Source organism: Carassius gibelio, chromosome B4 (assembly GCF_023724105.1).
Source record: "Carassius gibelio isolate Cgi1373 ecotype wild population from Czech Republic chromosome B4, carGib1.2-hapl.c, whole genome shotgun sequence".
NCBI classification, from domain to species: domain Eukaryota; kingdom Metazoa; phylum Chordata; class Actinopteri; order Cypriniformes; family Cyprinidae; genus Carassius; species Carassius gibelio.
Genome location: NC_068399.1, coordinates 21092733 through 21120116, shown reverse-complemented (window position 1 = coordinate 21120116; position 27384 = coordinate 21092733). Strand labels below are relative to the sequence as shown.

General features: G+C 39.6%; 1 protein-coding gene and 1 pseudogene across 1 annotated transcript in view; both read right to left on the bottom strand.

Moving 5' to 3' along the window:
• Positions 1-27384, bottom strand: part of LOC127956567 (uncharacterized) — a 355838-nt gene that overhangs the window by 174867 nt on the left and 153587 nt on the right. The gene's annotated exons all lie outside the window — the stretch shown is intronic.
• Positions 6503-26590, bottom strand: LOC127956355 (deleted in malignant brain tumors 1 protein-like; annotated as a pseudogene).

Sequence of the window (27384 nt, the reverse complement as noted above, 5' to 3'; positions counted from 1 at the left end):
GAATTATCAAAATTTTGGATATTGAGACTATGCATATACAAACCAGATTCCGAAAAAGTTGGGACACTGTACAAAATGTGAGTAAAAAAGCAATTCTATCATTTTCAAATCTCATAAACTTATATTTTATTCACAATAGAATATAGATAACATATAAAATGTTGAAAGTGAGACATTTTGAAATGTCATGCAAAATATTGGCCCATTTTGGATTTCATGAGGGATACACATTCCAAAAAAGTTGGGGCAGGTAACAATAAAAGGCCAGAAAAGTTAAATGTTCATATAAGGAACAGCTGGAAGACCAATTTGCAGCTTATTATGTCAACTGACAACATGATTAGGTATAAAAAGAGCCTCTCAGAGTGGCAGATGGGCAGAGGATCACTAATTCCCCCAATGCTGTGGTGAAACATGGCGCAATATCAGAAAGGAGTTTCTCAAAGAAAATTGCAAAGAGTTATCATCATCTACAGTGCATAAAATCATACAAATCTCTGTACGTAAGGTCTGAGGCCAGAAAACCATACTGGATGCCCGTGATTTTTGGGCCCTTATGCTGCGTTCACACCAAACACAAATAGAGCGTCTAATTCATGTCTACCGTGTCTAGTTTGCCGCTTGAAGATTTTGAATGCATTTGCGCGACTAGAGTCGTCATTCACATGTCAATGCGCGAACATTCACGTCTACCACGCCTCGCTAAATGCCCCATTCACACCGCGATGCACCTACAGATGCACGTAAACACATCTTTAAATTGACTTAACATTGAAATTATTTGTGCCAGATGCTCTATTCACAATTGATGTGAACGCAGCATTAGATGACAGTGCGCCACATACATGAAAAACTGTAATAGAGATCACAACATGGGCTCAGGAATACTTCCAGAAAACATTGTCAGTGAACACAATCCACCGTGCCATTCACTGTTGCCGGCTAAAACTCTATAGGTCAAAAAAGAAGCCATTTCTAAACATGATCCAGAAGCGCAGGCGTTTTCTCTGGGGCAAGGCTCATTTAAAATGGACAGTGGCAAAGTGGAAAATTGTTCTGTGGTTAGATGAATCAAAATTTGAAGTTCTTTTTGGAAAACAGGGATGCCATGTGATCTGGACTAAAGAGGACAATGACACCCCAAGTTGTTATCAGCACTCAGTTCAGAAGCCTGCATCTCTAATGGTATGGGGTTGCATGAGTGCGCGTGGCATGGGCAGCTTAAACATCTGGAAAGACACTATCAATGCTGAAAGGTATATCCAAGTTCTAGAACAACATATGCTCCCATCCAGATGTCGTCGCTTTCAGGGAAGTCCTTGCATTTCCAACATGACAATGCCAGACCACATACTGCATCAATTACAACATCATGGCTGCGAAGAAGAAGGATCCAGGTACTGAAATGCCCAGCCTGCAGTCCAGATCTTTCACCCATAGAAAACATTTGGCACATCATAAAGAGGAAGATGCAACAAAGACCTAAGACAGTCAAGCAACTAGAAGCCTGTATTAGACAAGAATGGGACAACCTTCCTATTGCTAAAATTGAGCAACTTGTCTCCTCAGTCCCCATAAGTTTGCAGAAGAGGGGATGCTACACAGTGGTTAACATGGCCCTGTCTCAACTTTTTTTAAATGTGATGATGCCATGAAATTTCAAATCAACTTATTGTTCCCTTAAAATGATACATCTTCTCAGTTTAAACATTTGATATGTCATCTATGTTGTATTCTGAATAAAATATTGAAATTTGAAACTTCAATGTGTGCGAGCACAAATGTGCTATGAATTTTTTATACATTAATTATAATTTTATACAACAACGTGCATAACAGCACGGTGCTTCTATGTGATGTGATCTAAAACCTTTGTACACAGTATGCCAAATACAATATTTCGGTAAAACATCATTTCAGTGATAATTTTCAATCATGTCAGGAAAACTATTCCCATTCCTGAACGGTAAACTTCGAAGTGTTAGCTCGTGGACAAATGTTGATCATGGATCTAGTCAGAAAGAATCATGAACAGAAACATCTTTATTTTGGGTATATAATTTCTGTCTCCATGCCAAAAATGGGGGGTGACTGGTAAGGGGTTAACGTTACTGCCATAATCATGTCTTTCGGTACAATGTCTTACAAGACTAAACATGCTTCATCGTTTCCAAAAGCCTCTGTTTCCACAGTCCATACTACAACGTGAAAACAGCGTTCCAAACGTATCCCCTCGGGAGACCATCTAAAGAGCCCGGAGGCCAAATGAGAGGAAAGATGCTTTTCCAACAGGAACATAATAAGGTGGACATGGCTTGAGGAATTGTCAAATCAGGCAACCAATTGCTAAGCTGGTAACACAGTAGGCTACCCATTCATTTTTAGCTTGCCCCATCAAATGTTACTAAACTTTTTTACTCTTCCCACAGCCAACATCTACAGCAGCCGAAGCAAGTAGCCTTTCCTGTACCTCCTCACTGCCGTAGCAGTGTCTGCTCCCGCAGGAGCCTTTCACGTATCTCCCCACTGCCGCAGCAGTGTCTGCTCCTGCAGGAGCCTTTCCTGTATCTCCCCACTGCCGCCGCAGTGTCTGCTCCCGCAGGAGCCTTTCCTGTACCTCCTCACCGCTGCAGCAGTGTCTCCTCCCGCAGGAGCCTTTCACGTATCTCCCCACTGCCGCAGCAGCGTCTGCTCCTGCAGGAGCCTTTCCCGTATCTCCCCACTGCCGCAGCAGTGCCTGCTCCCGCAGGAGCCTTTCCTGTACCTCGGAGTTTAATGCCACAGTTACATTAGAACGCATCTCATTCTGGTTTCAGGGGTGGCGCGTCGGTCCCATCATGAGGCATGTGGTCCGGGGCGCGTACGACCAAGGCATCATTTCAACCGAACTCACTCCAAATATATGCACTTACCGGTTTTTGAATACCTTATATTTAAGGCATTAGTTTACGTCCATTTTAGGGTTAAATCATTGGACTTTAAATGGAATCTACTATCGTATATTAAAAAAAAAAAAAAATTCACAGGACAAGCGAGATGACAGTAGTGCAGGCTACATGAACTAGCAGAATTTAAATATAGTATTTTATACTTAATGCCAGTTTATCAGTACGTCCAAAAGTATATTTTTAGATTATTGGTGATTCCATAGGCTCTTTACGTGCACCTGCATGGTCAAAATGGGAAATAGTAAGCTCAGACAAGTATAAAGAATCTTTCTCTTACTCCACCCATGCACGATTACATCGTTGATATGTACCATCGATCTCACGTGCTGAGAATGACCACATCGCCGACACATGGCACCTATTTGGGGTACACTGGCACAGGAAATCCAATTTATTTTTGCACGCTTAATTTCGAATACTATGACTGCACCAAGATTTTTCGGACCCATTATCGGAAGCAGCTCATTGGATTTACTACACAATTACTCAAGTAAGCCTCACAGCGTCTACCCTCGTAGACAAACAAATCATCCTTAGTATCGAACTCCCTGTCAGGCGCTGCAAGAGTGCTCCAGGTTGAGCCAACCTTTGCCTTCTCCGTTCAACTATCAGCAAAGCTTACTTGTATAACATCGCAAGTATTAAAATCCTGTCAGATGCTTTCCCGCTTAAGCAATCTTGTACTTTCCATCCGACCACCAGCGAAGCTTACCCGATTAAAAAGCCAGATTAACCCCCCCAAAAAAATAAATAAATAATAAATCAGCAAAAAAAAACTCTCAGCTACCCTCAGCTACTCTCACATCTTTTAACCCTGCCTGGCGAGGCTTACCCGTTCGATGTTCTGAGTTTGAGGCCCCATCGGATGCCGCGAGAGTCCTCCCAGTCGGGTTTTCCTTTCCAACTCTCCCCCTCCGCCGAGGCTTACCCGTCTGATGCGTGTGCTCCCTTCAGACGTCTGGCAAGAGTTCTCCCAGACGGGCCTATGCTTGCCGGCCACAAGTGAGTCTCATCCATCCGATGCCATGAGTCGGGATCTCCCTTCAGATGTCGCCAGAGTCCTCCTTGTCGGCCAGCCCAAAGCTTTTTATCTGCCAAACCGAGAGGACCCAGACGTCCGTCATCTTGAGTCTCAATCTCCTGTCGGAGGCTTCATGGGCCCTCTCGGTCAGCGTTAGGCCCTTCACCCACTGAATAGCAGGGGCTATCAGCCAATAGGGCCCGTACGCCGACACCGTGACCTATTCCGGTCGAGGCAACTCGGGTCCTCCCAGTCAGGCACCACAACCACGCTGCTCCTCCTCATCGGCCGGTAGGGCTCACCGTTCCAACGCCAAAAAGCTCCAGTTGAGCATCGGCTCAAGCCCTACCGACCGGGCGCCAACAACCACGTAGTTCACTAGCTGCCTACTCTCCCAATGCCCAAGTCGCTCCCTCTGGAGTACGTAGACCCTTCCAGCCTGCCAACGAGATGACTTCTCAGAAACCAAATCAGCCCCCGCCAGTACTCTGCTTTTTTGGGGGGGCATTCTTTAAACTGGCGGCTGTCCTCTTGTACATTTGCCTTTTTGGGGGGCACTCTAGGTTCGGGCCATTCCCGAGCTCGGAGCCCTTCCCCGGACAGCACGCCAAATACGCATACCATACCTCAGCTAATTATATGTAAGCGTGAATTTGTGAAATGTAATTTATTAATAAGATTCGGGAGGAGCGCGTCAGATACTTAGCCTAATCAACACAGGTGGACCATAATCAAGTAATCAATTCCATAGTATAAATATCGCTGACTTACCTCTATCCATTGACGGTTTATCAGCATCCCTCCTCCACCCCATCTCCTCACTTCAAGTTCACTTTATAAATAGACGGGGAAGGGGGGGTACTCTAGGTTCGGGCCATTCCCGAGCTCGGAGACCTTCCCCGGACAGCACGCCAAATACGCATACCATACCTCAGCTAATTATATGTAAGCGTGAACTAGTGAAACAGCTTTTAACCAGCTCATGCCAAACTAAGGACCAACTTAAAGCTACAGTAGGTAACTTTTGTAAAAATATATTTTTTACATATTTGTTAAACCTGTCATTATGTCCTGACAGTAGAATATGAGACAGATAATCTGTGAAAAAATCTAACTCCTCTGGCTCCTACCAGTGGTCCTATTGCCATTTGCAGAAATTCATCCGCTCCCGGTAAGAAACAACCAGTCAGAGCTGCGGTCTGTAACTTTGTGTTCAAAATGTAAAAAAAATTATATAATAAGCGAGTACACCATGAATCCATTTTCCAAACCGTGTTTTAAGCTTGGCCTGAATCACTAGGGTGCACCTATATTAAGTGTTTATATTCGGACTATTTTAGATTGCTTCGGGGGTACCGCGGCGGAGTAACCCAGTACCTTTGTGATTCTTCATAGACATAAACAGAGAGAAGTAGTTCCGGCTACAATGTTCTTCCGCGAGACGCAAGCATTTCTGTTTATTAACCGCTAGAGCGTCAAAAGTTACCTACCGCAGCTTTAAACCAGCTACCATGCTTCAAAACATTTCTAACCAGCATATGCTGTTTTTTTCAACAAGGGGTTGCATTTAACATTCATAATTTTAATGGTTGTTTCTGTTAAATTAACTTACCTGGACACTGTCTCTGATGGGGAGATGTAGAGCATGTCAGAGAGCTTCGAGGAGACTCATGGATCTCCAGTTCTGTAATATCAATTAAATTATTATTAAATGTATTCCACACATCTTCTTTTAAGCACTAATAATAAGGGATCATGTTTGTATTGTTTACTGATTAAAAAAATCATATGTTTTACCTGAGCAGATGATTTTGGCCACTTCATCATCACCACAGTTATTCTGTCCCCAGGGTAAAGATGGACACTGCCATAAAGTGGAATCATGTGGTCGACATGTAACTTTATCCAGCCAGTTAGGAGCTGATTTCACTCTTGATGTAGAATCAGACAAAACACCAGATCTTCCACAGTTCAGCTCTTGACAGATCAGACTCGCTGTGTCTCTGTCCATCTGGTTGTAACACACATTACCCCAGGATCCATTGTAGAAAACCTCCACATTCCCTTCACAGCCCTCAGTTAACCTGATCTCTTTAAACTCTACATAAAATTATAAGAATTCAATTTTAAAATCACAAATTTGAATTTTTAAATTTGTATAAAACCTTATACTTAATTTGAGTGTAAACAATTTATCAGCATGTTTACCTGAGCACACGACTCCTACGTCCTCCTTGTGATTACAGTCATGTTTTCCCCAGCCTGAAGAAGAGCAGCTCCACAGGGACGTCTCATTCCCCACACACTCCACCTCTTCCAGCCATATGTGACCAGAACCAGGACCAAACCAGGCTGGTACCTGCTGGTTACTGAGGGCCACTCCACACTGCAGCTGTCTGCACACCACATGGGAATCTTTAATATCCCAGGAGTCATCACACACTGTCCCCCATGAGCCGCTGTGAAAAACCTCCAGCCTCCCTGCACAGTCTCCCCCAGAACCCACCAGCCTGATGGACCCACGACCTGATATTCAGAGTCAGAAAAACTCATTACTGATCACGAACAGCTGGAGAATCTGTCCAGATGTTGTTGTTCTCACCAATACAGGTGATGTACAGCTGTTGTGTGGAGCTGCAGTTGAGAGTTTGTGGAGAGCTGCAGTTCCCCAGATGAGCTTCCCTCCCAGAGCACTGGAAGCCCATCACACACTCATGACTGTGTTCAGGACTGGATGAAGAGGAGCCGTAGAAGTTCAGCACAGAGCCACAGCCCAGCTGTCTGCAGACCACAGAGGATTCAGTGAGACTCCAGGAGTCCAGCAGAACTCTCCTCCAGACCTGATGGATGAAAACTTCCAGCTCCCCCTCACACTGTCTCTCTCCAGACAACCGCACCAGACCATCATGAAGAGCCAGAGAGGAATCTGAGTGAAATATGTGGCATTTTATTAAAGGGTTAGTTCACTGAAAAATGAACGACATAAGGGTGAGTTATTAATAACATAATTTTCATTTTTCGGTGAACTAACCCTTTAAGATAGTGCAAGGTAATTTATGTATTTAAAATATTTTGCTCAATAAAATCCTCTCACCAGAGCAGATGACTCCAACATCTCGTCTGTGAGAACATTCAGCTCGACTCCATGAAGAGATGGAACATTCTGAGAGTTTTGTTTCATTCCCATCACAATCAAACACATCAGCCCAGATTTCATCACTTCCCTCTCCAAACCATTCTGATCCCACAACAGTCACAGCAATCCCACAATTCAGCTGTCTACAGAGGACACTGGCAGCTCTCATATCCCAGCATGCATCACACACTGTGCCCCATTTACCGAAGTACAGACATTCAACTCGACCAGAACAGATGTCAGGGCCATTTATCAGCCTGAGATCAGTATAACCTGGACAAAGAACAGATATTATTTATACAGTATGAAACATGCTAAATACATTTGTAAAAAAAAAAAAAAAAAAAAAAAAGACCTACCAGTACATAAAAGTCCAATGTCATTTTCTTCTGTACAGTTGTATTTGAGAGATGATAATGTTGGACAGAAAGATATGTAAGATTCATTTCCTCTGCACTGAATCTCTTGTGTCCACATCTGAGCGTCTCCTTCACCAAAAGCAGCTGCTCCCAGCACCTGTACAGGAGCCCCACAGTCCAGCTCTCCACACACAACCTCTGCATCCTTCTGGTCAAAGACAGCGTCACACACTGTGTACCATGTGTTCTCCTGAAGTATCTCTAATCTCCCAGAACACAGGTGAGATCCATTAACAAGCCTAGAATGTTTATGATCTATATATTACAAAAACACACACACACACACACACACAAATGTGGTTATTCAGAGTGATATTCCAAAATGTATATTTCATACATTTACTTTTCAAGTTCTAAACCCAGGTCTTCTTATGATGTATTTCCTGGTGCATAAAAGTAAGTCTGGGAATATGACATGTCTACACCACAAATAAAAATCAGCATAACAAATGTGTGATGTGCTTATTATTTCATTATTAAGATAAACATTTCCATTATTTATTTCATTTCTGTAAAACAAACAGAATAAACAGGCTCACTTGCGCATCTGACTCCAGCATCTTCATCATGAACACAGTCATGTTTACCCCATCCTCTTGAACTACAATTCTTCAGTGTTGACTCTGAACCACTACAGGCCACATCATCCATCCAGATTGGTCCTGATCCTTGTCCAAAGTGTGCATTACTCAGAAACTCTACAGGTTCTCCATCATAAATATCCCAGTCATCACTACACACTGTTCCCCACTGACCATAATGAAAAACCTCCACTCGATCTCTACAGGGACTGTTACCACCAACCAACCTCACAGGATCTGTACATGAAAGAGAGAGAAAGGGTTTAACCAAAGTAATAGAACAGAAGTTGGTAAGTACAAATATTATACATATTTTGAACTGGACAAATACAAGTGGGCAAAAGTATATTACAAATTAAATTCAAGAAAACAAATAATTTAGTTTATTACTGTTGTGTCAAATTGTTTGTTTATGCACTCCTTCTAAAATGATGGCTTATTATCTTATTATCTCTATACACAAACCACAAAAGACACAACATTCAAAACAGCACACATCTCCTAGAATAGCAAACATTTATTTTAAAACTATTTTAAGTATTCTCAATAGTTTTTGCACCATACAAAAGAAAAAATGTAATCTACAAAACTACACATGGATGTGACAATGGTAAAATGCACTGCTGATGGACACCATCCCGGCTGAGCTATGCCCACAGAGCTCCTCACAGACAGACTCTGATGTATCAAAACAGCTACAAGACTCAGCACCCAAGGACGGCTTTCTGGAAAACAGCAAGGGAAGCCAGGACAACCAGCCTGTGGGCCCTGCTCCTGTGAGAGCTCTCCGACCGCTGCCACAACGCCAGGGCCCAAACCTGAATCTACCTAAATCTGCTGAAGGTGAACCAAAAACAACTGATCGCAGTTCTCGGTGATATGTGTCGGGTCCCCGCTATAATAGCAGCAACTTTTACAAATGTTTACAGAACAAGCGGGAACCCAGTGTGCCTGTAGCTTTCTCCATTTCAGTTTTCTGAATTCAGTTTTTTTGATCTATCATTATGCTTCCGGCTTTGCTACCGTTCGGACGTTCTAGCTTACTGCTCTGCGCTTTGCTTCTTATTTCTGTACTTTTCTCAGATTTTTCTAAGATTTTTACTTCAGCAGATCAGCACAGTGCTCAAACAACAGATTTTTGGCACAAACGCTGAAACTAAAAACACTGGGACTGGAATAATACTACAAAAAGAAGACTTCGTCTCCCACTGCAAACAGCTTACATTCCGGAGACGGGAAAACAACTGCCTACCAAACAGAAGAGAGAGAAAATGCCTCCTGTTGGATTTACTTGTTGCATGAACTGCTGCAAACTTCTACAAAGGATTGTGATTCTTGAAACAAAGTTACTTGCTGGACTTCCAAAACAGACGGAACACTTAGCAGACCGTCGTCATGGACCCTCTCAGCATACAGCCGGTGAGTCCCATGAATCTTCTGAATCTCAACAGTTTATACCAAGTGTAGAGGAACAAGCCGAAACTGATCGCCACACTAATCAATGGCACAAACAGGGAGCTAGACCCAAAGGAACACAAGATATCAGATTGTCACGAGTTTCTCGTATTGCTGCCATTGCTTCCTCTACCCCAGATTCGACTATGACAAGGCTTGTAAATACTGGTATTCTACCACCCCCTATACATCTGGAGAACAGATTTCAAGCATTAATAAATGTGGGTGAGGAATCCCCAAATGTATTTAAATATGGATCTGATCAGCCAGCAGCAAACACCGCTACTAACAGGCGCTCAAGGACGAGCAGACAGCGGCTTTCAGCTCAGAGCGCAGCCGAGCCCAGGACTCTGATAGTGGGTGACTCTGTTATCAGAAACATCCGTAGCAGGACTACAACAACATGCTGCCTTCCTCAAGCAACAGTCTCTGATGTGAACAAGGAACTTCAGAACATTCTGATGAAGCACAAAACTGCAAATCGAATCATCATCCATGTGGGGAAGAATGATATTCGGAAAGAGCAGTCAGAACTCCTTAAGAAGGACTTCATTGAACTCTTTGAAACACTTCGAAGACTCAAAGTTCAGTCGTTCATCAGTGGACCACTCCCAGCTAGGGGAACAAATATGTTTTCACGGTTGCTTGGGCTGAACACATGGCTACAAAGATCTTGTAATATAAAAGGAGTACATTTCATTGACAACTTCAATCTTTTCTGGGGGCATAGACAATTGTTTAAACCGGATGGCCTTCACCCAAACAAACTAGGTGCAAGAGTGTTTAAGGACAATATCTTCTTCTCCCTTTGTCATCCTTCAGCAGAGTGTGTCAATCCATTCAGCACACACACACCGGGTCCGAGTCATCATGTGGTTGACATATCCCACAAGAACACTGATAACAACATGCAGCCAAAACAATCACTGCTGATAGACACTATCCCTGCTGAGCCCTGCCCACAGAGCTCCTCACAGACTGACTGTGATGTATCAAAACAGCTACAAGATTCACCACCCAAGGACAACTTTCTGGAAAACAGCCAGGGAAGCCAGGACAACACATCACAGCCACCGGAAACACCAGAGACACAGCCCATCTCACCAGACACATTATCCCTCTCTCCAGCATCTCCACTTCTGTGCTTCTCACAGAAAATGGAGGAATTGGTGTATGTTGGGACTAAACTCTCCCACTCATTCGCTGCTAGCCCGCAGATATCAACTAAAAAACGGCGGGCCCCCCAACCACCAAAGCCTGTGGGCCCTGTTCCTATGAGAGCTCTCCGACCGCTGCCACAACGCCAGGGCCCAAACCCTCTATCTGCTGAAGGTGAACCAAAAACAACTGATAGCAGCTCTCAGTGATATGTGTCGGGTCTCCGCTATAATAGCAGCAACATTCACAAATGCCTACTGAACAAGCGGGAACCCAGTGTGCCTGTAGCTTTCTCTATTTCAGTTTTATCACGTGATAGAAAGTCTAAGGCCTTCTCAAGCCGAAGGGCAAACTCATCTAATCTGCGGCCTATTATGCATCAAACTAAGATTGATGTAAAGACACATAGCACTGCCATCAAGCTAGCACTTTTAAACATTCGCTCACTAAAAAATAAATCTTTATAACCTCAAACAATCTGGATTTTATGTTTCTAAATGAAACATGGCTTGAAGACAGCTGCAGTGCAACAATCCTAAATGAAGCAGCCCCTCCTAACTTCACTTACATGAGTGTCTGCAGGACTGTTAGAAGAGGTGGGGGTGTAGCTGCTCTATTTAAAGATGTCTATCAATGCAAGCAAATGTCATTTGGTCAGTACTTGTCTTTCGAATATCTAGGGATTGTGCTGAAAGGTGCTCCACGCATTCTGTTTATTATTATTTACAGGCCTCCAAAATACTCTCCAGCCTTTGTTGAAGAGGTCACAGAAATGTTATCAATAATTTCCTCAGAGTTTGACTGTTTTGCAATTGCAGGGGATTTTAATATTCACATAGATAATGCAGAAAACAAAACTACAAAAGAAATGATAACGGTTCTAAACACTTTTGACTTGATTCAGCATGTGCATGGACCCACACACAAAGGTGGACACACTCTGGATCTAATCATCAGTAGGGGTCTAAACCTTTCATCCATTGTTATTAAGGACGTAGCACTATCTGATCACTTCTGTATTTTCTTTGATATATTGATCTCTGCTACCACTGAATCTAGATCTGTCTCTGTCAGAAGGAGATGCATAAACGAGAACACAAGTGTACTATTTATGGAGGCTATATCTTTAACACCAAGAATTTCTGCAGACTCTGTTGATATTCTCCTTGATTCCTTTAACTCAAAAGTTAAGAATGTTATTGATGATATTGCTCCAATAATAGTCAGTAAGAAAACAAACAGACAGAAATCAGTTTGGAGAAGATCAACAGCAGTTCAGACTATGAAAAGACAATGCAGAACAGCCGAGCGGATGTGGAGGAAGACGAAACTTGAAATTCACTATAGCATCTATAAAGACATCCTTCATGCTTTTAATGTGAAACTAGCCACAGCTAGACAGAACTTCTTCTCAAACCTTATAAACAGTAACTTAAATAACACTCGTACTCTTTTTGCCACTGTTGAGAGACTGACAAACCCCCCAAGTCAGATTCCCACTGATATGCTATCAGACAGCAAATGCAATGAGTTTGCTTCTTTCTTTTCTGAGAAGATCATAAATATCAGGAAGGCGATTAGCACATCCTCAAGTAATGCAGAGGTCAGACAGATTCGGCCAAAATATCAAAAATATACTGTGTCTAAATTTGAAAAAATTGATAGCAAAATTCTGGAAGACATAGTGCAGAAACTAAAATCATCAACCTGTTGTCTTGACACACTTCCCACATCTTTTTTCAAAAGTGTGCTTGACTGCTTAAAAGCAGATCTCTTAGAAGTGGTGGATGCCTCACTTCTTTCTGGGACATTTCCAAACTCCCTAAAAACTGCAGTTGTAAAGCCCCTCCTGAAAAAGACCAATCTTGATAACACATTTTTGAGCAATTTTAGACCAATATCTAATCTTCCTTTTATAGGCAAAATTATAGGAAAGGTAGTTTTTAATCAGCTGAACAAATACTTAAACTCAAATGGATACCTGGACAATTTTCAATCTGGTTTCCGACCACATCACAGCACAGAGACAGCACTCATTAAGATAATAAATGATATTCGCTTAAATTGTGACTCTGGCAAAATATCAGTGCTGGTATTGCTAGATCTCAGTGCTGCGTTTGACACTGTCGATCATAACATACTACTAGAGAGACTGGAAAACTGGGTCGGGCTTTCTGGGATGGTACTCAAATGGTTCAGATCATACTTAGAAGGGAGAGGCTATTATGTGAGTCTAGGAGAGCATAAGTCTAAATGGACATCCATGACATGCGGAGTCCCACAAGGGTCAATTCTTGCACCGCTCTTGTTTAGCCTGTATATGCTTCCACTAAGTCAAATAATGAGAAATAACCAGATTGCCTATCACAGCTATGCTGATGATACCCAGATTTACCTAGCCTTATCTCCAAATGACTACAGCCCCATTGACTCCCTCTGCCATTGCATTGAAGAAATTAATAATTGGATGTGCCAGAACTTTCTTCAGTTAAACAAGGAAAAAACTGAAGTCATTGCATTTGGAAACAAAGATGAAGTGTTCAAGGTGAATGCATACCTTGACTCTAGGGGTCAAACAACTAAAAATCAAGTCAGGAATCTTGGTGTGATTCTGGAGACAGACCTTAGTTTCAGTAGTCATGTCAAAGCAGTAACTAAATCAGCATACTATCATTTAAAAAACATCGCAAGAATTAGATGTTTTGTTTCCAGTCAAGACTTGGAGAAACTTGTTCATGCCTTTATCACCAGCAGGGTGGACTATTGTAATGGGCTCCTCACTGGCCTTGCCAAAAAGACCATTAGACAGCTGCAGCTCATCCAGAACACTGCTGCCAGGATTCTGACTAGGACCAGAAAATCTGAGCATATCACACCAGTCCTCAGGTCCTTACACTGGCTTCCAGTTACATTTAGGATTGATTTTAAAGTACTTTTACTCGTATATAAGTCACTAAATGACCTAGGACCGAAATATATTGCAGATATGTTCACTGAATATAAACCTAACAGAGCACTCAGAACATTAGGATCAAGTCAGTTAGAAATACCAAGGGTTCACACAAAACAAGGGGAGTCTGCCTTTAGTTACTATGCCGCCCGCAGTTGGAATCAGCTTCCAGAAGAGATCAGATGTGCTAAAACACTAGTCACATTTAAATCTAGACTCAAAACGCATCTTTTTAGCTGTGCATTTGTTGAATGAGCACTGTGCAATGTCCGAACTGATTGCACTATATTTTCACTGTTTTATGATTTATTATTGTTTTATTATGAACTGTTCTAAAATGTTTTAATCATTTTTAAAGTTTTAAAATTACTTGTTTTATTTTTGTTATAATTTTTCTTCATGATTATTTTACTTTCTCTTATGTAAAGCACTTTGAATTACCATTGTGTACGAAATGTGCTATATAAATAAACTTGCCTTGCCTTGCCTTGCCTTTTATCACGTGCTAGAAAGTCTAAGGCCTTTTCAAGCCGAAGGGCAAACTCATGTAAATCTGCGGCCTATTATGCATCAAACTAAGATCGATGTAAAGACACAAAGCACTGCCATCAAGTTTTTAAATATTCGCTCACTAAAAACATTATCATTTCTAATCAATGACTTTATAACCACAAACAATCTGGATTTTGTTTCTAAACGAAACATGGCTAGAAGACAGCTGCAGTGCAACAGTCCTCAATGAAGCAGCCCCTCCTAATTGTACTTTCATGAGTGTCTGCAGGACTGTAAGGAAAGGTGGAGGTGTAGCTGCTCTATTTAAAGATGTCTATCAATGCAAGCGTCATTTGGTCAGTACTTGTCTTTTGAATATCTAGGGGTTGTGCTGAAAGGTGCTCCAAGAAATCTGTTTATCATTATTTACAGGCCTCCAAAATACTCTCCAGCATTTGTTGAAGAGGTCACAGAAATGTTATCAATGATTTACTCAGAGTTTGATTGTTTTGCTATTGCAGGGGATTTTAATATTTACATAGATAATGCATAAAACAAAATGACAAAAGAAATTATAATGGTTCTAAATACCTTTGACCTGATTAAGCATGTGCATGGACCCACACACAAAGGTGGACACACTCTAGATTTAATCATGAGTAGAGGTCTAAACATTTCATCCATTGTTATTAAGGACTTAGCACTTCTGATCACTTCTGGTTTTGCTTTGAGATACTGATCTCTGCTACCACTGAATCTAGATCTGTCTCTGTCAGAAGGAGATGCATAAATGAGAACATGTACTATTTATGGAGGCTATATCTTTAACACCAAGAATTTCTGCAGACTCTGCTGATATTCTCCTTGATTGCTTTAACTCAAAAGTTAAGAATGTTATTGATGATACTGGTCGAATAATAGTCGGTTAGAAAAAACAAACAGACAGAAATCAGTTTGGAGAAGATCAACAGCAGTCCACACTATGAAAAGACAATGCAGAAAAGCAGAGTGGATGTGGCGGAAGACGAAACTTGAAATTCACTATAGCATCTGTAAAGATAGCCTTCATGCTTTTAATGTGAAATGTTAGAGAGAATTTCTTCTCAGACCTTATAAACAGTAACTTAAACAACACTCGTACTCTTTTTGCCACCGTTGAGAGACTGACAAACCCCCCAAGTCAGATTCCCAGTGAAATGCTCTCAGAAGAAATAGTAAGAAATAGTGCATCACCTAAAATCGTCAACCTGCTATCTTGACACACTTCCCACATCTTTTTTTCAAAAGTGTGCTTAATTGTTAAGAAGCAGATCTCTTAGAAGTGGTGAATGCCTCACTTCTTTCTGGGACACTCCCTAAAAACTGCAGTTGTTAAGCCCCCTCCTGAAAAAAAGCAATCTTGATAACACCATTTTGAGCAACTATAGACCAATATCCAATCTTCCTTTTATAGGCAAAATCATAGAAAAGGTAGTTTTTAGTCTGCTGAACAAATACTTGAACTCAAATGAATACTTGGAAAGTTTTCAATCTGGTTTCCGACCACATCACAGCACAGATACAGCACTCATTAAGATAATAAATTACAGTACAGACCAAATGTTTGGACACACCTTCTCATTCTCAAAAACTCAAGAGTTTTCTTTATTTTCATGACTAAGACAATTGTAGAGTCACACTGAAGGCATCAAGGGCTATTTGACCAAGAAGGAGAGTAATGGGGTGCTGCGCCAGATGACCTTGCCTCCACAGTCACAGTTCAGGTGACTACCTCTTGAAGCTCATCAAGAGAATGCCAAGAGTGTGCAAAGCAGTAATCAAAGCAAAAGGTGGATACTTTGAAGAACCTAGAATATAACATATTTTCAGTTGTTTCACATTTTTTTGTTATGTATATAATTTCACATATAATTCCACATGTGTTAATTCATATTGTGATGCCTTCAATGTGAATCTACAATTTTCATAGTCATGAAAATAAAGAAAACTCTTTGAATGAGAAGGTGTGTTCAAACTTCTGGTCTGTACTGTATATTTGCTTAAATTCTGACTCTGGCAAAATATCAGTGCTGGTATTGAAAGATCTCAGTGCTGCGTTTAACATTGTTGATCATAACATATAACTAGAGCGACATATAACTAGGGTCGGCTTTCTGCGATGGTACTCAAATGATTCAGGTCATACTTAGAAGGGAGAGGCTATTATGTGAGTCTAGGAGAGCATAAGTCTAAGTGGACGTCCATGACATGCGGAGTCCCACAAGGGTCTATCCTCGCACCGCTCTTGTTTACTCTGTATATGCTCCCACTAAGTCAAATAATGAGAAAGAACCAAATTGCCTATCACAGCTATGCTGATTATACCCAGATTTACCTAGCCTTATCTCCAAATGACTACAGCCCCATTGACTCCCTCTGCCAATGTATTGGTGAAATTAATAGTTGGATGTGCCAGAACTTCAGTTAAACAAGGAAAAAACTGAAGTTATTGCATTTGGAATCAAAGATGAAGTTTCAAGGTGAATGCATACCTTGACTCTAGGGGTCAAACAACTAAAATCTTGGTGTGATTCTGGAGACAAACCTTAGTTTCAGTAGTCATGTCAAAGCAGTGACTAAATCAGCATACTATCATCTAAAAAACATTACATGAATTAGATGTTTTTTTCCAGTCAAGACTTGGAGAAACTTTTTCAAGCAGGGTGGACTATTGTTATGGGCTCGTAACCGGCCTTCCCAAAAAGACAATTAGACAGCTGCAGCTCATCCAGAATGCTGCTGCCAGGATTCTGACTAGAGACAGAAAATCTGAGCATATCACACCAGTCCTCAGCACTGCCGCATTAACAATAGGGCTAGGCGGGGCTTAAGCCCCAGGGCCCGAGCAAGAAGAGGGCCGGTGATAGGCTGTGGAGAAGATTGACCACTAGCTATCTGATTGCCAAAGCCTTACCACGCCCCCCACAAATTAGCCCTGTTATTTAGTGGCGCTTTGCTGTATATTCCATGCATTATCATGGAATCATTATCATTAATATTATAGTGACTGTTCGCAAAGACCTGTCTCATTTAGTTACTGTGTGACAAGCTGCTCTCACGAGTCATGCACATCATGTTCTCACTCACCCAGTGAAAAATACATTGCGGGGCAAAGACTAACGTTATAATGATTACGTGCTGACATTCAAGAGAGAGCTCAGAGCAGCTTACTGGGTTGCCAATCATTCCATATGGAATCGTCCTGTATTTGACACATAAAAGTCTTGTTTCATATTGAACTGATACGGAACGCACTTTGTTCCATATTTTTGAGAATCAATTCAGTGCAAATCCATGACAGACACACACACACAGTATATAATATATATCAGACTATGAACGAAGACATTTGTAGGCTATGATAAGAAAAAAAATGACAGCGCGGTAGATAGGCCTACTAATTTCTCCCCATTTGTCTTTGATCAGCGTAGCTCTTTAACATCTTGGAACATTATCAGAGAATGCCCTTTTAATTGGTCGTTTCAGTCATTGTGAGTCACGTATCTTAGCAGCGATGACGACAAGTGACAACAGCGGGAAATGTAGAAATGACTACCTCAGAGCAGCCAGCGAAAAAGAAAAGACCACAAAAATATAGAGTTGAATGGGAAAATAACAACCCGTGGCTGGAATGCGTGAGCACCGGCGGCGCCAGGGGGGTCTTGGGAGGTCTCAAGAAAAACGCTTGCGGGGCCTGCAAAAAAACGCTTTGACCCCCCATCCTCTTCCTGATAAAAACATATATATATCCAGGATAAAGATTAAAAAAAATTTTCTCTTCAAACTACGCAGAACAATAATAAATAATAATTATTTAGACATTTATTCGTACACTGAACCGAGACCTGTTTCTGTCAGACGCGTCCGATTCGAGAAACGAAGAGCTGATGATACTGCACATGTGTGATTCAGCGTGAAGTAGACTGACTCACAGCGTGTCTGAACCGAACTGATTCTTTTGGTGATTGATTCTGAACTGATTCTGTGCTAATGTTATAAGCGCGGGTAAACCATAGTGCGAACTACGGGGGAGCTAGGGGGAGCTCGGATCCCCTTAATAAGACATGGGCTCCCCTGGAAACGAGAAATATGAAATTTTGGGGGGTCTCAAAAAATACTGACAATGTGAATATTTTGAAGTGCAATTTCGGTTGTGTAATGTGATCATGATGGATTATTAAGTGTAAAATAGCAAAAATATTATTGATTAATGCATGACGGCGATTAAAACCTAATTTACTTCAATAAAGATTACTATACATGCTAGTCTTGTAATGAGCATCAAGGTGTGGGGGCGCTGCACTGCAAATTCAACATATGTTAGTACGTCATAGATTCGTAGAAAAAAATAAACATTGGAGGCCATTTATCGCATGCAAAGTCCTTAATTCATTCGGCAGTTACAGCATCATAGCCATGGCAAAAAAGAAACAAGGCAGTTTAATAAATTTTTGATTTATTAAGAAATCGTTTAGTGTGACAATTTCAAAAAAAGGCCAAAGGACACAGTATAGTTCGAACACTGGGATAAACCGAAGGCTTGAATGAAGGGCGGTCATCGCCAATGACATTACATCTAGCGCAAAAGAACCGGTGAACCGCTTTGTTTTTTATTTTGATGTTTATTTACTTATTATTATTTTACAAGACTGATGTGATGTGAGAACATGCAGATATGTTGTTTATATTGCTGTGTGTAGCCTGTAGTGTAGAAGTAATTTTAGCGTGCTGTTTGAGGGAGAAAAGTTTCACAGGCATCGAGGGTCTGGTCTTTTTTATGTTATTTGACTAAACTTTTATTATATTACTAGAGGTGGGCATAGATTAAATTTTTTTAATCTAGATTAATCTCACTGTGATCTTAAAATTAATCTAGATTAATCTAGATTAAAATGGCTCATTCGAATTCTGCCGTCGGCATTCAGAATATGGACTGCATACGAACTGCAGACGGAGTATGTTAATTTAGATTAACAGGCGTGAGCAGGGCCGAAGCTGGGGTCAGCGGGGCCCCGGTGAAGGTTGTACCAGTGGGCCCTGTTTGAAATTGTCTAATTTGTATGTTCGTTTATTTTTATTTATTTGTGCTATTTACACGTTTAAGTTTTTTCAAGTTTGTAGGTGTCAAGGTACAGAAACTAAATAATTAAATGTAAAAAAGCACTGGATAGTCTTCAATGTTAAAATGAAATATACAATGAAACCTACATTTATTCAGGCACCTTCAACATTTCTCACATTATTTCAGTTTTGCTATACATATAAAAAAAATATATCTGGTGTCTGAATAATTTTTGGTTTGACTGTTAAAACTACAAAGTAGTCAAGAGCAGTGAGTGATTTTCATTTTCATTTTCTTGGATTAACATTACAGCAGCCAGTAGCTAAATTAGGCACGGTCCCTTTAAGAGATGATGAACGCATCCAATATAATACACATCCCATTTTTTCCCTCAACTGTTTACTTTCACTTAAGAAATAACTGACAGTTTTTTCGAGCATGATTTCCAAGGTGGATATTTTGACATATTTGTATTTTGCAAATTGGGATGTATTTGTCGGCACTAGAGCAAAAATAAGCAAATTCGATGTTCAAGTGTTTTGATCAAAACACTTGAAAACACTTATTTTTAGTGTCTCGAGACGCCTTCTCTGCGTGAGCCCTGAACACCAGAACACCGTGAGTACTGAACTCGGCTCTTTCACATCTTTTTGTTTGTTTCAAACTGCGATTGGTATTTGTTCGTTCCGGTGCAGGAGGGACTTCGAGGAGAACTTTGCAGAAGAGAGCTCGGTTCAGTGTCGCTGTCCGTTAGGCTGGCCTCAGCCAGTCAGTTTTATAAAATATCAAGGTGAAAGTCATCATAGCTTGCTTAGTATAGACCTAGCTCCCAACCCAACTTTGAGAATAGATTAACGGCGATATTTTTTTTATCGCCTGATAAGAGTCTCACGTTAACGCAGCACGTTAACGGCGATAACGGCCCACCACTATATATTACAGTACTTATTTATTTTTTAACACGTAAAGTTAAATTATATCACAACACTGGTAAGGCTTATTCAGATTTTCTCATTCTCTGAATTATCATTATAAAAATAAAAACATTTCAGAAATGAATTAAAATATAATTATATTTTAAATGTGATGCAAATATTTTTTTTTCTACAATAGCAACAGTATTTACAACAGCAAGACCACTTTAGCCTGTAAACTCAATTATATCTCTCTGGAAATAAATGTAAAAATATCATGTCAATAAAAAATGCATAATATACCTGACATCAGAGTGCAGTGTGAAGGATATGAATACCAAATGTAGCCTGTCATTTGTTTATATTGCAAAGGTGTTACATTTTAGACAACTACAACAGTAATAATAATATTAATCACTATATTCCAGTGTATCAGTGTTTTTATGTTTTGTATCAATATTTAAGGTGGACTTATTGATTAGGTGCAAGAGTACTAGTGATGGTTAAAATAATAGATTAAATTGAGCCTTGTTCCTAGATGGACAGAGAGTGGAAAGTAATAGATCAAATGAGGAGATGGAGATAGAGAGGAAGAAAAAGAGGGAAATGTAGAGGCACAAGTGACAGAAAGAGAGCAGGGAACAGCAAGCCAGGAGACAGAGGCTGGTGAGAAAGAGGAAAATGTAGAGGCACAAGTGTTTTCTATAGTTTTTACTATAACTGCTGTTCTTAATTATTCTGTAGAACAGAGAACAAAAAGCAGTCAGGCTGGGACAATTTAAGCCATTTCCGTTTCTAATCCCATAGCTATTATTATTTTAAACTTAAAATTGTCTTCTCTATTGTTTCTTTTTCAAAACTGCATCATAGGATTTGCTGCTGTATCAATACATAATCATCCATATCGATACTCGAATTGGCAAGGAATGCATCACAATATATTGCTGTATTGATATTTTGAACAGCAGCATTTAAAGCCTTGTTCCATGTGCCCCTTTTATACTTTGAGTACTTGCCCCTCCAAAGGTCTCTGCATCGCCCTGCTCGGATGGAGTCAGCCACGTTAAAAAAGTTAATCGCTTAAGTAATTTGTGGATTAATGCTTATTGGAGACGCAAACCATTTCAAACGATTCAGTTCAATTTGGTGAACTGGTTCGAAAAGATCCGGTTACATCAAATGATTCGTTTGTGAACCGGATATCACTACACTTCAGTGTTTTGAAATCTCACACAACAGACACTGAAGAGAAGACAATGCTGAATAAAGTCATAGTTTTTGCTATTTTTGGACCAAAATGTATTTTCGATGCAGTAATATGAAGTCACTAGCCATGCCCACTGTATTTTTGTTGGTTTTCATGAGACCCCCCTTGAAATGACCAGGACCCCCCCATTGCCCCCCCAATCAAAATTGTCTGGAGCCGCCACTGTTCAAGGCCAATTGTACCATATGCCGTCGTGTGTCTTCTGTTAGTCACAGCGGAGTGTGTGATATTAAGCAGCACACATCAGGCAATAATCACAAGAGGAGCGCAAAGCTGTGAGCACAGGAGAAGCGAGATATGGTAGGCAATGTAATCATGTGGATTTTTAAAACTCAAATATAGTTGATATGAAAGTGATTATATTAAAAGAGATAATACATGTTTAGCCTAACATTCCATATACATCTCCCCAGTGTCCCCCCTTGTTGTGTTCCTGTACTTTTTGCACTGGAAAGAACATTACAGAAGTCTAATTCTATTGAATAAGTTTGAACAAGGTACAGAAAACTGTTGTGTTTATTTTTCTTTAAATGCAGTCTAAGCCAATTAGTTTTGTATTTTATATGTTGTATTTAAGTTAAAATTAAAACGTATTATAAACTAAACAAATCCATGGTTCATTGTTGGCAAAATGATCATGATAGCCTTTATATTTCACATGTATGTGGTTCAGTCTTGTATATTGATTAAGCCTACTTTGCTATTCTATAAATATATAGGCCTAATAAGTTGTATTATAATATGCTATGATGTATGAAATATATTTATCTAAATGTATCAATTAGTTTCCACGATATTCACCAGAAGTCATTATTTCAGGGGTTATTTTTGTTTAAAAATTCTTCCGTGGGGGCATGTCACCGGGAGAGAATTCATTTTGTAAATGCTGGTTTTGAGACCATGGTGAACTTGAGATAGTTTTGCACAGGGCACTTGGCTTGAGTTCAGACCCTGAGGTCTTAAAGTGACAGAAGCTGCTAATAAAGCTGCTGTCGCCATTTGTATCAATGTTAATCAAACATCAGAAAGAAAGTCATTTACTGCCCTTGACTGAATCACTTTTGTAAAATAAATAAGAATGAATATTGAATTTATAGTGAAAACTATGTATTGTATATTTGATTACTTTATACAATATAATATTATTCAGTGCTTTAAGTTTTTCAAGTATAGCTATTTTCTTAATTTTATACTGTAAAATAATTGGCAACTGTTATTCTGAATGTTTCTATATTTATGTAAAACAAATTCAGCAGTGTTTTAGAAAAACGCGGTTTCTCTCTGTAGTTGGTGACCTAAATTGGTGGGGGGCCCTGCAGTAACTCATAGCCCCGGGGCCCAGTGAGCTCTTAATCTAACTTTTACTCATCTATAAATCATTCAATGACCTAGGACCGAAATATATTGCGGATATGTTCACTGAATATAAACCTAACAGACCACTCAGATCATTAGGATCGAGTCAGTTAGAAATACCAAGGGTTCACACAAAACAAGGGGAGTCTGCCTTTAGTTACTATGCCGCCCGCAGTTGGAATCAGCTTCCAGAAGAGATCAGATGTGCTTAAACACTAGTCACATTTAAATCTAGAATCAAAACCCATCTGTTTAGCTGTGCATTTATTGAATGAGCACTGTGCAATGTCTGAACTTTTACAAATTCACTGTATTTTATGTAAAATCTTTTTCTATTTTTAACTAGTTTTACATTCATTTTAAATAAGTCAATTTTTAAATCATTTCCAAAGTTTTAAAATTGCTTGTTTTTATTTTTATTTTTCTTCATGACTATTTTACTTTTTTTTATGTTAAGCACTTTGAATTACCATTCTGTACGGAAAGTGCTATATAAATAAACTTGCCTTGACTTGCCTTAAAATGCTGCATTTGATTGCTAGGTTGTTTTATAGGCAGTTGCTAAGCAGTTGCTAGGTTGTTCTGGGCAGTTGCTATCTGTTGCTAGGTGGCTATTACTATGAAGTTAAAGTCCTTAGCATGTTCATTGCTTGATTTAGCATTTAGCTTGCAGCAATTAGCACTGATTTATCACTATTAGCATGTAGCTATTCACTGTTAGTAGGCTATTTGTAGCATGCATGATTGGAAATCTTGTTTGCTAGAGTCAAAAGAACAAAAATACCATGTTCCTATGACACTTCTATCCAAAGTTTAATTTTTATCTGTTTAAATTGTAAGCTATAGGGTGGTTGCTAGGGTGCTGTAAGTGTATTGGTCAGTAAGTAGGTTATTGGTCAATTGAAAAGATAAATCAAATGAGGGAGTAGAAATAAAGGTGAAATATTGACATTTTACCAGAACATATCAATCCCACACTGTTTTCTTGAGAGCACTGTATGTCATGTGAAGTTGGACACAATCAAATGCTGGATTCGTTTCCTCTGCACTGAATCTCTTGTGTCCACATCTGAGTGTCTCCTTTGTCAAAAGCAGCTGCTCCCAGCACCTGTACAGGAGCCCCACAGTCCAGCTCTCTACACACAACCTCTTTATCCTGCTGGTCAAAGACAGTGTCACACACTGACATCCACGTCTGAACATGAAGTATCTCCAACCTCCCAGAGCAGCGAGAACCTCCAACCAGCCTGACTCCTGAATAAAGAAATAAAAAGAAACATTGGTTAATCAGGTGAGAAATAAAAAGAAACATTGGTTAATCAGGTGAGAACAAGCAACAAGACTATAGATATTCAGAAGGTTAAGGTTTTTGGTAATTTTACACAAATCAGAAGACAATCTATAGCAGCATGTTTAAATTTTTAAATTTTTTATTTTTGTGTTTATTTTTTATGGATAACATTTTAGATAATAAAATAATATTTTTGATGAGTTGCTCTGAAAAGCAACAATTTATATATGAATGGATGAAAGTCTGATCAGTGTTGCATTAACAGGGTGTTTTATGGAGCACCTCACCTGAACAAATGACTCCAGCATCTTCACTATGACCACAGTCACTTTCACCCCATCCTCCTGAACTACAGTTCTTCAGTGTTGACTCTGATCCACTGCAGGCCACATCATCCATCCAGATTGGATCTGATCCTTCTCCAAATTGAGCATCACCCAGAGCTTGTACATCTTCTCCACATCCAAGCTCTCTACACACCACTGCAGCATCATCAATATCCCAGTCATCATCACACACTGTTCCCCACTGACCATCATGAAGAACCTCCACTCGACCTCTACAGAGACTGCTTCCACCAACCAACCTCACAGGATCTGTACATGAAAGAGAGAGGTTTAGCTAATAGGAGTAGGACAGCCTACAATCATCTGTACAACATTGCAAAGTTGAAGAACATATATTCATATGATACAGAGAATACACAGAACATACACATAAAATATATTATTATTATCTGGACAACTAAAGCTGAAGAACAAAGTGAGCACTCCTGTGAAAAAAGACAATTTGCCAAATCATCTTGTTTATAATACACTTGTTGTCTGTACATGCATTAATAAATTCAAAAATAGTACTATTAATTAATAGTCTAGTTTTCAAAAGTATATATTTCTAGATTGTAAAGGCCTTTGTTTCTAGTGAAATAAGGCCATCATAGAAAAACTGTTCATTTAAACATGTATAAGTCTTCTTCTTTTCTATCTATTTTGTACTTACCAGATGTGGTTAGTGTTGATATGAAACAGAATAAAACAAATGTCAGACATCCCTCCATCTTCTTCTGCTCATCAGACCATGTGTTTGACTCCGTCAGCACAAGTTTCTCATCTGCTCCTCAAACACACTGAAGAAACTGGCTCCTGTCAGCCCCCTAAAGAGAGAGAGAGACTCACAGCTGCCAATGACACTCACTGTTCCCTTATTAGACACAACAGAGGAAATCATCAAACACAATCAGTGACAAATCAGAAAGCAGCATTTTGATTTTCTCCATATATATCAATAAAGTGTGAGCGCTGATGAGCGGGACTCCTCCTCCAGCGTGAAGAGACACTTCACTGAGGACAGACTCGTGTCAGTCAGAAGTCAGTGTGGAGATAAAGTCACACTAAACTTAAAGCAGATTGATACAGAAACACTGCAGCTTATATTCAGCATCAAACCTGAACCTGAACACAGCAGACACAAGCTCTGATCACTGACTCCTCACTTCACAGTACTAAAACTTACTTCACACAGAAAGAAAGTTGATATTTGCTATACATTTATAGATTTTCATAAACTGAACATTTCAAGTTATTTTGGGGATGATGTGCATAACATCAAGGGAATTTTACTACTGTGTTATGATATTATTTTTTATTTTTTACTTTAATAATGTTATAAAATGTATTGTACTGTTTGTGTACACAAACAAAGGTCTATTCAGACATGATTTGTAAATAAATTTATTTTTTTATTCCAGATATTCATCTGATATATCAAATATATTTGTATCTGTATGTGTTTAATACTGTAATGTGTAATTCATCCAGCAGATGGCAGCAGAACACTTCTTATTGTAAAGAGGAGCAGACAAGCGTCTTGTCCTTGTGTCTCCACATGAGGGAGCTTCTTACTGATGAATATTTTTTTCTGGACAGAAACTTAATTTCTTTGTTAACAGATGCATAATAGCTACATATCTATTTCTTTCTTTTTTTTCACATAGAGCTAATTTCACAGCACATCATTTTAATATTTGACTGCTTCTATAATATATTATAAGACAGAGCATGACAGAATGATGTAAATACACAAGAAGTGATATTTATTGTATATTTATTTGGTTCTGTCATGTCCGCTGTCTGATCACCCTGTTCTTCGGTGTGTGTTTTTGTTTATGTCTTCATTTCATGCGCACATGGTGTTTTGTTTTGGTTTTGATCGTTCGTCTTGCACCTATCTGTGGCGTTCCTCCCTCACCCTCATTACTACAGTTTCCGTTTCTAATTGTTTGACTCCACTCACCTGCATTCAATGTCTGTTCATCTCTTCCTCTATTTATTCCCGTCTGTCGCGTCAATCGGTGCCAGATCGTTGTTCGACTACAGCCCATGTGTAGCCATTCTGTCTAGCCCTGCTCTGTCGTGCCATTGTCTGCTGCTACTGGTTTTGTCTTGTTTTTTCTATTTTTTCCCCTCCTTCATTTCCTAGACCTGACCCCTGCATTCCTCAGAAGTGTTTTTGGTTTGCTCCGTGACGGGCTGTCTCGTGTCCTCCTCCCTCCTCCACTTTCTACGCGGCCGCGCCGTCGGGCGCCCCCTGCCGGGTGTTTACGAAAGGACATTCAAGTCTCTTATTTTTCTGTTGGACATTTTTCCATTATTTCCCGGCCTGTTTCTGTTAGTTGGAGGGAGTTTTTCTTTTGGACTTTTTGAATAAATTCTCACACTATACCTGCATCTGTGTCCAGTTGTGTTCCTGACAGGTTCTCATTGTAATCTTTTATACAGGAAAAAAAATCTTATTTTTCAACTCTTGATATATTGAGATATCTCGATACAGAATTAGCAGAATTTAATTTAACATAATTTTGTTTTAATTATTTTCAATGGGTCTTAATTTTGAAAGAATTTGAAAACATTTAATCTGTTAAATTTAAATTACCAGTGTAATAACGCATTTTTTGTACAATCCAATTAAAAAAAAAATGTTTAGAAGACAAATACACAGTATGCAATGTACATAGTATATGTTATAAAAACTTTTAAAATACATTAACAAATGTAAATTTGGACAGCACACTTAAATCACTTAGTAAATTATTTTACATATGCTTTAGTATATTAATCAATACATCAACATTACTTCTTAAAAGCATGACAAAAACATAGTGATTTAAAATCTAAGTTTAAGTAAAATGTAACCCTTGTCTTGTAAAATGAAACAGAGGGGTTAACTCATATATTAGGGAAAACAATAACTCACTAAGGTTTAACAGTTATTGTAGGTAAACTGTAATTCGCAAATC